Source organism: Panthera uncia (genome assembly GCF_023721935.1).
Source record: "Panthera uncia isolate 11264 chromosome E2 unlocalized genomic scaffold, Puncia_PCG_1.0 HiC_scaffold_19, whole genome shotgun sequence".
In the NCBI taxonomy this organism is placed as follows: domain Eukaryota; kingdom Metazoa; phylum Chordata; class Mammalia; order Carnivora; family Felidae; genus Panthera; species Panthera uncia.
Genome location: NW_026057588.1, coordinates 4862431 through 4877490, shown reverse-complemented (window position 1 = coordinate 4877490; position 15060 = coordinate 4862431).

Below are 15060 nucleotides of genomic sequence, written 5' to 3'. Positions count from 1 at the left end.
AGTACGTGAATACCTGTGGGGACTAAGTACGTGAATGTATGTGGGGACTAAATACGTCAACGCATGTGGGGACCAAGTACGTCAACGCATGTGGAGACTAAGTACGTCAATGCATGCATACTTCTAATGGTGATCAGTGCACCCCTGGCATGAATGGCGTTTCTCCAGACGGGAAGGGGCTGGAGGAAAGACAGGCACTCTCCCTTCATGGCACTCCACACATGGCGCTCTGAGTTTTCTACAGACTGAAGGTTTGGGCAACCCTGCGTCAAGCAGATATACTGCTGCCATTTTCCCAACAGCATTTGCTCACTTCGTGTCTCTGGGTCACATTTTGGTAATTATCCCAGTATTTCAAGCTTTATCATGGTTATTATATTTGTGATGGTGATGGGTGAGCAGTGATCTTTGAGGTTCCCATTGTCATTGTTTTGGGGTGCCACGAACCACACCCTCATAAGAGGGAAAACTTAATAAATGTTGTGTGTGTTCCAACTGCTCCACTGGCCAGCCGTTCCCCATCTCTCTCCCTCTCCGTGGGCCTCCCTGTTCCCAAAGACACAACAGTGGTGAGATAGGGCCCATTAATACCCCTACAGTGGCTCCAGGTGTCCAAGTGAGAGGAAGAGTCATACATCTCTCCCTTTAAATTAGAAGAGACGAGAAGTGTTTAAGCTCAATGGGGAAGGCAGGTCAAAGGCCAAGACGGCCAGAAGCTAGGCCTGTGCTGCCAGACAGCCCCGCTGTAAACGCAAAGGAGAAATTCGTGAAGGATGTTGGAAGTGCTACTCCAGAGCAAGGCCCTGACTCCCTTCAATGCTGTGGATGCTGAGAGAGGTGGGGGAGGTGGCAGAAGACCAGTCTGAAGCTGGCAGAGGTGCTTCAGGAGACTGAAGGAAAGAAGGCCTTTCCATAACGTCAGGTGCAAGGTGAGGCAGCAAGTGCTGATGGAGAAGCTGCAACAGGTTCTCCAGAGCTCGCTGAGATCACTTGTGAAGGTGGTTACACCAAACAACAGATTTCCAGTGTAGACGAAACAGCCTCCTACTGGAAGAAGATGCCACATAGGACTCTCATCGCCAGACAGGGCAAGTCAAGGCCTGGCTTCAAAGCTTCGGAGGACAGCCCAACTCCTGTTAGGGGCTAACGCAGCTGCTGACTTTAAGTGGAAGTCAGAGCTCAGTGACCACTCTGAAAATCCCAGAGCCCTTAAGAATGTTGCTCCATAAACAGAGCAGCAAAGCCTGGATGACAGCACATCTCTCTACAACGGGGTTACTGAATATTTAAGCCCACTGTGGAGACCTACCGCTCAGGGAAAAAAAAATCCTTTAAAATATGACTGTTCCCTGACAATGTACCCGGTCACCCAAGAGCTCTGGTGGGGATGCACAATGAGAGGAACGCTGTTTTCATGCCTGCAGACACAGCACGCATCCTGCCGCCCGTGGATCAAGGAGTAATTTCAACTTTCAAGTCTTAGCAATAAAGACCTACATTTCGTAAGCATATAGCTGCCATAGACAGTGATTCCTCTGATGGATCTGGGCGAAGTCAGTTGAAAACCTTCTGGAAAAGACTCAGCATTCTAGATGCCACAAGGGACATTCGTGATTCGTGGGAAGAGGTCAACATATCCACATCAACAGGAGTTTGGAAGAAGTTGATTACGACCCTCACGGGTGACGTTGAGGGGTTCAAGACTTCGGTGGAGGACATAACTGCAGATGTGGTGGAAACGGCAAGAGAAGCTCAATTAGAAGTGGAGCCTGAAGAAGAGATTACATTGCTATGCTCCCGTGACAAAACTTTAATGGATGAGGACTCACTCCTGAAGGATGAGCAAAGAAAGCGGTTTCCTCAGATGGAACTGACTCCTGGAGAAGACGCTGTGAATACTGTAGAAATGACAACAAAGGATTTAGAACCTCACGCAAACTTAGTAAAGCAGCGGGATTTGAAAGAATGGACTCCCATTTCGGAAGAAGTCTACTGTGGGTAAAATAGTATGAAACCTGCTACAGAGAAACTGTGACAGGAAGAGTCAACTGTTGTGGAAAACTTCCCTGTTGTCATCTTGAAGAGATTGGCACAGCCACCCTGTCTCCAGCAACCACCACCCTGACCAGTCAGCAGCCACCAACATGGAGGCAAGACCCTCCGTCAGCAGAAGGGTTATGACTCGCTATAAGTTCAGCTGATGGTTAACATTTGTTAGCAACAAAGCATTTTTAATTTTGTTAATGTTTATTATTTTTGAGAGAGAGAGAGAGAGAGAGAGAGAGAGAGAGAGAGAGCACGACTGGGGGAGGGGTAGAGAGAGAGGGAGAGACAGTAACCAAAGCAGGCTCCAGGCTCCGAGCTGTCAGCACGGAGCCCGATGTGGGGCTTGAACTCACGAACCGCGAGATCATGACCTGAGCCGAAGTCAGATGCTTAACCGACTGAGCCACCCAGGTGCCCCAGCAATAAAGTATTTTTAAATTAAGGTATGTACATTGGTTTTTTAGACATAATGCACACCTGATAGGCTAGAGTCTATCATAAGCACAACTTTTTCAGATCCACCAGGACCCCCATGGCCATGTCCATGACCTGCCCGATCTTGCTGCTAGGAGTAGGCATGTGTGTCGGGATGCTGTGTGACCCTTCTGCCGAGCCCGAATGAGCTTTGGGCTCATGTCAACACATCACCCACACAAGGCAGCTAGGCACCATTTAAAAAGCTGCTTCTGGGGGCACCTGGGTGGCTCGGTCGGTTAAGCGTCCGACTTCGGCTCAGGTCATGATCTCACGGTCCGTGGGTTCGAGCCCCGCGTCAGGCTCTGTGCTGACAGCTCAGAGCCTGGAGCCTGTTTCAGATTCTGTGTCTCCCTGTCTCTGTGACCCTCCCCCGTTCATGCTCTGTCTCTCTCTGTCTCAAATATAAATAAACATAAAAATAAATAAATAAATAAATAAATAAATAAATAAAATAAAAAGCTGCTTCTGGTGTCCACCACACAGTTTTGTACAAGAAAAATAAAGTGGTTTAAAGCTTCTTAAAAAAATAATAAAAAAAATACAAAAATAAAAAGCTGCCCCTGATCCCAATAGAAACTGTATGACTGACGAGAGACACGTGTGTGTACACAACTGGAAGTGTCCACGATGAGCTAGCTGTGGCCATTTCCACCCCTTCGTAAGTTTGCAACCCACTGTTGGGTGAGTGGTAGGCCTGTGGCCATGAAAAGGTCCAGAGGACACACCTACGCTCTCACAATGACGCCTCTCTTCGGGGGTCATCAACAGCTGCGTGGCCTGGCTTGTGTTGGGGCGGTGTGAGGTTTTGGAGTAGTGTTGCTCTACAGCTACACTGGTGGGACTCTGAAAAATGTCAGTGAGGGAAAATGCCCTTAGTGAGCAGGTATGTGAGTAATAAGCAGGATGAAACAGAATAATACACTTTTTGTGGAAAGAGATCTGGCTAGGTGTGATGTACACAGACTCCTGGATAGTAGCAAATGCCTCACCTCCATGGTCGGGGGACTGGAAGGAGCAGAATCAGGTAGGGAGGAGATAGGGATATCCAGGAAGGAGGCATGTGTATGCATAGATGTATAGGGGTGGGCACAAAGCACTTGGGTCTTTGAATCAGATATAAATGTCCCCAAGAGAGCTCCCTGTACACATGGTCCTTAATGGCCAAGAGGACAACGTGGCTTATTGGGCAGATGTCAGCCAGCCTCTGTTTTTCCTTTCCCAGTGTTTATGCAGGGGCCTATGGACAGGTGGCAGAAGACAGAGGGCACTTGGGAGTCTCATATTATGGTATGCCTTTCACCAAGAGTGACTGAACTACACACACTGCTCAACGTCCATCGCTTCAGCAGCGGAGACCGACACCAAGTCCTTAGTAGTGTTTCATTCCTATGGAAGCAAATCAGACAAGTGGTTGCAAGAGGATTTCATCCCCGGTGGAATGGACACTGATGGAGCCTAACTAGTGTGTGTGTGTGTGTGTGTGCACTGAGTTGTAAGATGTACCCCTTTAGGTGTGCAGTGTGTTCACCTTTGGCAAATGTAGAACTCATTTAAAAACCACCACCACAATCAATACTAAAACATTGCCATCACTCCTTAAAATTCCATGCTGAGTTTTTCGGTCAACCCGATGGAAGTAAACAGCAACCAGCTTTCCTTCTCTATGGGTTAGTCCTGCTCATTGTAGAACTTCGCAGGAATGAAATCGTAAACGTGTGCTCTGTCACATCTGCACTCTTTTGTGCAGTATGTTCTGAAAAACTCATCCATTTTATTGATATCTTTTAAATTTTCATTCCTCTAATAATTATAGATGTTGAGCATTTTTCATGTGCTCATTGTTATTTATATATCTTCTTTGAGAAATGTCTGTTCAAATTGTTTTACTCATATGGGGGGGTTTGTTAGTATTTGTAAAAGTCCTTATTTGTTCTATATATAATCCTTTATCAGACATGCACACATACACACAGACTTTTCTTAGTCTTGGCTTGTTTCCATTATCAATTCTGTCTTTTGAAGAGCATACGTCCTTAGTTTTATGCAGTCCAAGAATCTTTTTTGGTTATTGTTTGTGCTTTTTGTTCCTCACTAACAAATCTTTGTCTAATCCAAAGTTGTAAAGATTTTTAAAAATGTTTTCTTTTTTTTCATTCTGATAACTTTCTTTTTTAAATTGTATTTATTTATATATTTTTAAAATTTACATCCAAATTAGTTAGCATATAGTGAAACAATGATTTCAGGAGGAGATTCCTTAATGCCCCTTGCCCATTTAGCCCACCCCCCCTCCCACAACCCCTCCAGTAACCCTTAGTTTGTTCTCCATATTTATGAGTCTCTTCTGTTTTGTCCCCCTCCCTGTTTTTATATTATTTTTGTTTCCCTTCCCTTATGTTCAGCTGTTTTGTTTCTTAAAGTCCTCATATGAGTGAACACATATGATTTTTGTCTTTCTCTGACTAATTTCACTTAGTATAATACCCTCCAGTTCCATCCACATAGTTGCAAATGGCAAGATTTCATTCTTTTTGATTGCCAAGTAATACTCCACTGTATATATCTATATCTATATCTATATCTATATCTATATCTATATCTATATATCACATCTTCTTTATCCATTCATCCATCGATGGACATTTGGGCTCTTTCCATACTTTGGCTATTGTTGATAGTGCTGCTATGAACATTGGGGTGCACGTGTCCTTTCAAAACAGCACACCTGTATCCCGTGGATAAATGCCTAGTAGTATTGCTGGGTCATAGGGTAGTTCTATTTTTAGTTTTTTGAGGAGCCTCCATACTGTTTTCCAGAGTGGCTGCACCAGCTTGCATTCCCAAAAATATTTTCTTTTAGATGCCTTATGGTTTTGACTTTTGCTATTAGGTCTTAGATCCGCTTCATGTGAATTATTGTGTATGATGTGAGGTAAAGGTCTAGGTTCATTTTTTTTTTTTCCAAAAAGGTATCAGGTTGTTCCAGCAACATTTGTTGAAGCTATTATCTTTTCCTCAATTTCCTCCTTTTTGTCACTTTGTTAAAAGTCAACCAATCAGACATGTTTACCTCTAGCATCTCTGTTGTTTCTTTTTTCCACCTTCCTATCTCTATGCAAATACCACACCATCCATTGCATTTGTTCCTTTCACAGAAAATCTTGGAGTAAGAAGATGTCCAATTTTATGCCTTTTCGGAATTGTTGTGCTATTATTGCTCTTTTTTTTTTTTAAAGTTTATTTGTTTTGAGAGAGAGAAAGAGTGCATGAATGGGGGAGGGGCAGAGAGAGGGAGAGAGAGAGAAACCCAAGCAGGCTCCAAACTGTCAGCACAAAGCCCGATGAGGGGCTTCATCCCACGACCCTGGGATCACAATGTGAGCCAAAATCAAGTTGGACACTCAACCAACTGAGCCACCCAGGTGCCCCTATTATTGCTTTCATATTTCCACATACATGTTAGTATCAGCCTGTCAGCTGCTAAAACAGCTAGTTGGGATTTTTAAAAAATTATTTATTTAATTAAGTAATCCAACATGGGGCTGTAGTACATGACCCCGAGATCAAGAGTCACTTGCTCTTCTGACTGAGTCAGCCAGGTGCCCCAGCTAGTTGGGGTTTTGATTTGGCTTGCATATCAGTTTAGAGAGACCTGATATCTTGACTATGTTGAGTCTTTTTTTTTTTTAAATTTTAATTCCAGTTAGTTAACATACAGTGTAATATTAGTTTGTGTACAACATAGTGATTCAACAATTCCATACATCGCCCAGTGCTCATCACAATAAGTGCACTCTTTAATCCCCATCCTTTATTTAACCCGTCCCCCCCCCCCCCTCCCCTCTGGTGACCATCAGTGTGTTCTCTATAGTTAAGAGTCTGTTTCTTGGTTTTCTTTTTTTTTTTTCTCTTTGCTCTTTCATTTTGCTTCTTAAATTCCACATGAGTGAAATAAATTCTGACTTATTTTGCTTACCATTATACTCTGACTTATTTTGCTTAGCATTATACTCTTTAGTTCCATCTATGTCATTGCAAATGACAAGATTTCATTCTTTTTATGACAATGTTGAGTCTTTTGTTTATTTATATTTTAAGTAGGCTCCATACCCAACATGGGACTTGAACTCACAACCCCAAGATCAAGAGTTGTGTGCTCCACCAACTGAGCCAGCCAGGTACCCCCAATGTTGAGTCTTTCAATCAATAAATGTGGTATCTGTCTTTTTTTAGTTCTTTAATTTCTTTTAGCCAAGTATTATAGTTTTCAGTCTTCATATCTTACACATCTATACTTATGCCTACATGTGTATGCTTTTTGGAGCTATTATAATATTTTAATTTTGATTTCCAATTGTTCCTTGTTGATTTACAGAATAAAATTCAATTGATATTCCTTCCCCTTTAATCTGTATGCCTTTATTTCTTTCAGTTGTCTTACTGCTAGCCCGTTCTGAATAGAAGTTGTGAGACTATCAGTAATTTGTTTCACAGGGTAAAAGCATTCAGAATATTAGTTAAAGGCTTTTCATAGAACTTCTTCTTTTTTTTTAAGTTTACTTATTTATTTTGAGAGAGAGTGAGTGGGTGCGAGCAGGGGAAGGGCAGAAAGGGAGGGAGAGAGAGAATCCCAAGCAGGCTCCGTGCTGTTAGTACAGAGCCTGATGTGGGGCTCAAAGTCACAAACTGTGAGATCATGACCTGAGCCTAAACCAAGAGTTGGACACTTAACCAACTGAGCCACCCAGGCATCCTGATTCTCTTCTTTTTAAAAAAAAACTTTTATTTACTTGTTTTGAAAGAGAAAGAGAGAACACCAGCGGGGGAGCAACAGAGAGAGAGGGAGAGAAAGAATCCCAAGCAGGCCCCATGCTGTCAGTGCAGAGCCCAATGTGGGGCTCTAACTCACTGTGAGATCAGATCTGGGCCAAAATCAAGAGTTGGATGCTAACCAACTGAGCCACCCAGGTGCCCCTGTTGATGCTCTTTATCTGATTAAGGAAGTTCCCTTCTAAGTGCATACAGCTGAGCGTTTTATTTCTCAAATCTTTGTGCATGCATTTATCATGATATTGTTGTTTTTGTTGTTAGTCTATTAACGCGATGGATTACCTTTATTGATTTTCAGATGTTCAACTAGCCTGTCATCTGAGAATACATCACACTTCGTTGTGATGCTAGGATCCTTTTCATATACTGTTGGCTTTTATTTATCAATATCTTGGTGAGGGTTTTAGCACTTATGTTTTTGAGGACTCCTGGTCTGCAGCTTTATTTCCTTGTACTGTCTTTTTCTGATTTGAGTTTGGAATAATGCTTGCTCACAATATTGTTCAAAGTTTTCCTTTCTTTTCTACTTCCTGGAAGAGATTGTGTAGAATTGTATTTTTCCCCCAAATGTTTGGTGGTGCATGCCAGTGAGAACATTGTGGCTGAGAGTTTTCCTTGTTGGAAAGTTGTTTTAACTACATATGCAATTTAATATTTTAAAGAATATTAAGGTTATCTCTTATTGAACGAGTCTTGGTAGTTTCTGTCTTTCAGGAGTTGGTCCATTCAAGGACCTAGAGGTTGTTATGCCAAGTGAAATAAGTCAGACTGAGAGAGACAAATACCATATGACTCCACTCATAAGTAGAATCTAATAAACAAACAAACAAAAAGGAGAATTAGACCTACAAATACAGAGAACAAACTCATGGTTGCCAGAGGGAAGAAGGGTGGAGGAATGAGCAAAATGGGTGAAGGGGAGTGGGAGATACAGGATTCCAGTTGTGGAGTGAGTCACAGGAATAAAATGCACAGCACAAGGACTAGGGCCAACGATACTGTAATAGCAATGTGATGGGACAGAGGGTAGCTATAATTTGGTGAACATAGCATAATGTATAAAGCTGTCAAATCACTAAGTTGTAAACCTAAAATTAATGTAACATTGTATGTCAACTATACTGAAAAAAGAAAAAGAGAGAGTTGAACCATTCAAGTTGCCAAATTTTGGGGCACAGAGTTTGCAGTGATCTCTTATATTCTATTAATGTCAGTGTGGTTTGTAGTAATGTCCTGTCATTCATTCCAGATTTTGGCAAGTTGTGTCTTCCATTTTTCATGATTAGCCTGGCCAGGCATTGTCAATTTATTGGTCTTTTTAAAGAATCAGCAGTGGGTTTCATTGGCTTTTGTTACTGTTTTTCTATTTTTGGTTTCACCAACTTCTGCCCTTTATCATGCTCACTTTGGGGTGAGTTGTTCTTTTTCTTGTGTCTTAAGATGGAAGCTTAGGTTAGTGACTAGAAAGTACCCTTTTTAAAATATGAACACTCATTGCTCATACTTTCCTCTTAAACGCGTGTTAGCTGCATCCCACAAAGTTTAGTATGCTGATTTCATTTTCATTCAGTTCAAAATATTTTCCAATTTTCCTTGAGCTCCTCTTTGCCCCATGAATTATTTAAAAGTGTGTTGTTTAATTTCCAAATAGCTGAATATTTTCCAGATTATCTTTTTTTAATTAAAATTTTTTTTTTATTTTAGAGAGAGAGAGCATGAGTGGGGAAGAGGGGCAGACAGAGAGAGAGACAGAGAGAGACAGAGAGAGAGAGAGAGAGAGAGAGAGAGAGAGAGAGAGAATCTCAAGCAGGCTCCACACTCAGCACTGAGCCCAACATGGGGCTCGATCCCACAACCCTGGGATCACACGGTGAGCTGAATCAAAGAGTCAGGAATTTGACCGACTGAGCCACTCTGGGGCCCTGAGATTATCTTTTTTTTTTTTTTAATTTTTTTTAATGTTTATTTTTTATTTTTGAGACAGAGAGAGACAGAGCATGAACGGGGGAGGGTCAGAGAGAGGGAGACACAGAATCTGAAACAGGCTCCAGGATCTGAGTTGTCAGCACAGAGCCCGATGCGGGGCTCGAACCCACGAACTGTGAGATCATGACCTGAGCCGAAGTCGGACGCCCAACCGACCGAGCCACCCAGGCGCCCCGAGATTATCTTTATAGTAATAGATTTTAACTTAAATTCCATTAGAGTCTGAAAAGAAGTGATGTAAGATATTGCTTCTTTTAAATCAGTTGAGCTTTGTTTTCTATCCAAGGATATGAACTATCTTGGCCAATACTCCATGTGCACTTGAAAGGACTGTGTATTGTGCTGTTGAGTGCTGTGTCAATTAGGTCAAGTTGGTTGATAGTGTAGCTAAGGTTTTCTATATCCTTGCTGATTTGCTCTTTGCTCTATCAATTACCAAGGGAGTCCCTGACCATAACTGTTGATTAACCATACTTACTGACAAGTAACTATTATTTACTTGTCCTCTCATTTCTGACAGTTTTTGCTTTCTGTGTTTGAAGCTCTGTGGTTTTGTGCATACGTGATTAGGATTACTACGTCTTCTTGGTGAATTGACCTTTTTATCCCTGATAACTTTCTTGTTCCAAAGCCTACTTCACCTGGTATCTTTTACTGTACTGTCCTGGAGAGTATGGCTACTTTGGTGGATAGAAAGTTGCTGCTTCCTCCCAATTCCCGAAGACGTCCATGCCCTAGTCCCTGAAACCTGTGAGGATGTTACCTTACAGGCCAAAGAGACTTTGGAAATGTGACTAAATAAAGTACCTGATTATCTGGATGACCCAAATGTATTCACAGGCTTTTTATTAGAGGGAGGCGGAAGGTCAGAGCCAATGGTGGGGGATGTGAGGACAGAATCAAGAGGCTGCAGTGATGGAAGGAAGGGGTCAGGAGCCACATGCTGCAGGCTGCCTCTGGAAGCTGAAAAGGCATGGGGACAGATTCTCACTGCAGAGCTACCAAAAGCAAGTGGCACTGTTGACGCCTTGGCATTAGCCCAGTGATTTTGTACCTGTGACCTGCAGAACTGTAAGACAAATCTTTGTTGTTGGAAGTCACTAAGTGTGTGGCTATTTGTTATAGCAATCATAGGAAACTAATAAATCTACTTAAGCTTAACTTCCGATTAATGTTTGCAAAATGTATTCTTTCTCCTTTTACCTCCTGTAGACTGCACATAGTTGGGTCATGGTGGTGTTAATCCAGTCCTACAGTCTCTGCCATTTAATTGTGCTTTCACCGTTTACATTTAGTGTAATTATCGATAAGGTTGATTTTAGGCTTATCATTTTACTCTTTGCTTTCTGTCCCCCTCTTATTGTTTGTTCTTCAGTTTTCCCTCTCCTGCTTTCTTTTGGCTTTTTGGTATATTTTTAAGTATTCCACTTTTTAAATTAATTACTTTTTAAGGAGGCTCCACACCCAAGGTGGAGCCCAATGTGGGGCTTGAACTCAAGACCCTGAGATCAAGACCTGAGCTGAGATTGAGTCAGATGCTTAACCAACTGAGCCACCCAGGTGCCCCTAAGCATTCCATTTTACCTATTGGTAACTATAACTCTGTATCTCCATATGTTGTTTTTAAAGTAGCTGTTGTAGGTATTATACACACCTAATTTCACAGACTCTACATAGAGTTAATATTTCACTTCTTTCAGAGAAACACAGAAGCCTTACAAGTGTATACAGCCTTCACCCTCACATGCTGTATGTGTTGTATGTATTACACCTACATATATTCAAAGCTTCCGAGACATTATTGGCTTTGCTTTCAACAGCCATACATATGGTAATGAATGTAAGAGGAAAGAAGTATGCTATTAAATTTGCCTAGTTATCTACCTTTTTTGCTCATCTCTTTTTCTTGAACTTCCCGGCTTCCTTCTAGAATTAATTCCTTTCTGTCTGAAGAACTTACCATTTCTTGTGGAGCAGACCTGCTGGTCACAAACTCTTCCCATGTTCCTTCCTCTAAGAATGACTTTATTTTGCTCTCATTCCTTTAAAAAAAATTTAGAGAGAGAGAGAGGGAGAGAGAGAGAATGAGTTGGGGAGGGCCATGTGGGAGAGAATCCCAAGTAGGACCTGCACTGCCAGTGCAGAGCCCAACGTGGGGCTTGATCCCATAAACCATGAGATTTTGACCTGAGTCAAAATCAAGGGTCAGACAACTGACTGACCCACCCAGGAATCCCATTCCTGAAGAATATATCCAGAATTCTAGGTTGGCTCTGTCTCTCAGAACTTTAAAATCTTCTGACCGTGATGGTTTCTGATATGAAATCTGTAATCATTCTAATTGTTTTCCCTCTTTATGTAAAATGGCATCTCTCTTTCTTTCTCTCTCTCTTTTTTTTTTTTTTGGTTTTGACTAGTTGAATTATGATTATGATGTGCATGGGCACGGTTCTTAAAGCTCATCCTATTTTGCATTTGCTGATCATCTTGGACATTGTACATGTCAATGTATGACTTTCAACAAATCTGTAAAATGGACACCTATTTATTTCTTCAAACTTTTTTTCTTCATTAGTATCATTCTCCTTTTGCTGGAAGATTGACTATATACATTGACTCACAAATCCCTGAATCTGTGTTCAATTTTAATTTTTTACCTTTATTTTTTAAAGAAAAATCTTTTTTGATAGATTTTTATTTTGTTTATTTTGGGGAAGAGAACACGAGAAAGTGGGGGAGGGGAGAGACAGAGGGAGAGAGAGAGAATCCCAAGCAGGCTAAGCTAAGAGTGGGGTCTGACTTGGCTTCGTCCCACAGCAGCAAGACCACCACCTGAGCCGATATCAAGAGTCAGGCGCTTAACCCACTGAACCACCCAGGCGCCCCACAAATTAAAAAAAAAATTATTTTAGAGAGAGAGAGAGTGGCGCCTGGGTGGCTCAGTCGGCTGAGCATCCGACTTCAGCTCAGGTCATGATCTCATGGTCCGTGAGTTCGAGCCCTGTTGTCGGGCTCTGTGCTGACAGCTCGGAGCCTGGAGCCTGGAGCCTGCTTCGGGTTCTGCGTCTCTGTCTCTCTCTGCCCCTCCCCCACTCACGCTCTGTCTGTCTGTGTCTGTCTCTCTCTCTCTGTCAAAAACAAATAAACATTAGCGAGAGAGAGTGCAAGCGGGAGAGAGAGGCAGAAAGAGAGAGAAATTTCAAGTAGGCTTCACACTCGGCACAGAGTCCGACTCAGGGCTTGATCCCATGACCCTAGTATCATGACCTGAGCTGAAATCAAGACTTGGACGCTCAACGGACTGAGCCACTCAGGCACCCCGTATTCATTTTTTATATCTTTTTTTCCTCTACTGTTCAGATTGCACTTCCCTTGTTCTGTCTTCAAGTTCACGGACCCCTGCCTCTGTCATCATCCTGCCACTAGACACAATGGATGGTTTCAGTCACTTAATTTTGTTCTAAAATTTCCTCTTTCCCCCTTATAATTCCTATGCTGAGAGAAGTCTATTTTTTCCATTTATTGTACAAGTGTTTGCCCTTATTTCATGAAGCTTGATTATAAAACTGGCTTTTGATGGTTGGTCAGCTCAAGGTTGGTGTCTGTTGATTATTTTTTCCTTTGAGTGTTACTGAGACTTGCCTGTTTCTTTGAATTTTACATCAGGAGGCACTGGGTTCTGACACAATCTTCTGGGCAAGGTGGATGTTTATTTGAGCAGGTTATCACCCTGCTTGGGTACTGACAGTGTGACATGCTTTCGAGGATGTAGCTCCCAGTCACAGTTCAGCTTTGACAGCCCGTGCTGCCCACTTCTCTGGTTTCACTTCCAAAATGACACCTGCTTACCGCCACTTCATCATTCTCTTGTTTCTTCCTAAAACGAAGGACAGATGTGTCTTGGGACCTGGTTATTCTGTTCTCCATGTCTCAGATCTTATCCTTTGGGTTTCTATTTTTATGATGTTCCACTGCATTCTGGAATACCTCCTGAGTTCTGTTTCCCAGTTCCCCAATTTTCTGATCAGCTATCTTCTATCCGTTAGAGAATAGATCTTTTGAGTTCCTTCATTCAATTAATGAGTTTTGACCTATGAAATTTCCTTAGGGAGCACCTCTTTGTTTCCACTGAACAACTCTTCTTATATCACGCATGTCTCATCTTCCTCTGAGGACCTAAAGCATGCTTAGTTTTAAGTCTCCTTCCAGTTTTCAAGTTCTCTCCCTTGCCTTGGTTGGGAATTCCCTCACTGACCGGGTCTGTGCTCTATTTTTCATGGCACAGTTGATTGTGTACACTCGGTCATTTTGCCACTGAGCTGACCCCTTCATAGCAGTTATCACCCCCATTTTCCTGCATTGTGAAGGCCTCAACAAGCGACCAGCCTGCAACTGCTTCAGACTTATGATCTGGAGGTGTTCCAAACTCAGTGTTCTGCTTAGGGTTCCAGCAGGTGCGCGGATCACTCAAAACTGAGCTCGTGCTACATGTGGGTATACATTGGTACCTGCCCGTCCTGTCGTGTCTGGGCATGACCTCTGATCAGTGAGTGGGGGTACTGCAGCCCCCATTCAGACAGGCAGCAGGCTCAGAGCTCCTGGCCTCACACCAGGAACCCGTATCTCCTTTGGGGCTTTGCCACCTGTCACCACGTGGACACGGCAAACCAGGTCCTGGGGCCCGTCCCTGAGATGCATCACCAAGCCCACTCAGCGCTGGTCTCTGCTTACGTCTAGGGATTCACGCTGCATTTCTGGCTCTGATTTATTTTCACTGTGGCTACACATCTTACAAACCTTTATCTAGCATTTCGGTGTGTTTGGAGTGTGGCCTTCAAGTGGCCCCACGATATGAACTCTGACACTGCAGTCACCTGAATGCCGACAAGCCACACATGAAATCGCCCCTGTGTGTCTCAGGCATCACCGCACTCCTGAGGGGAGAGGCCCCTATCTCATCACCATGAGGAACAGAAGACTCAGGAAGGGGAAGTATGTGCTGAAGACTGACAGTGTTTCAGCTTCAATTAAATCTCTGAATTGCCTCCAGCACCTGCTCTTACCCAGTGCCTGCAGGAGGGACACACAGTATGGGACAGAGAGGCTATCCCATGGAGGGGACGGGGCCCTGAGGCAGCAGAAAGGACTCAGATGTTCTGAAGGGAGGTGATGAAAAGAAGATGGTGATGACTTACAGGAACAAGGAAGTCAGTGAAGGGAAGTGTTGGGGGTAAAGAAAATCCACAATACCAGGGCAGGAGGAAGGGCTGTGCTACCCTGGGAGAAATGACCATCTGTCTTCGATGACCTCCCGACACCCTCCTCTCCCTGGGTCATCCTCCTGGGGCAGCCCCACTGGCTCCTCCAGGCACAAGACAGAAGGCGAAGAGCCTTCGCCACCGTGCTCTTGCGCTCACGTCCAGTCACCGGATACACACCACCACACCGCTCGAGACCCTCTTAACAACGGCCAACCCATCGCAAGACTCAAGAAGCGTGTGTGCATCACCACGCCGGCCTCCCTCCTGCTCCTCCCACCAGGCCCCCCTTCCCCTGTTCCTCCCTCCCACCATCTCCAAGGGACCCTTCCAATCACCTTGCCTGGTCTGGTCCCGTGTGAGGCTCCAAACGCTCCCACCCTCTCCTTTACGAAGCTCTATGTTGCACCATCTCATCTGCAAGGCTGTAACCGTCTGGCCGGAGCTAAACCCACCAGCCCCA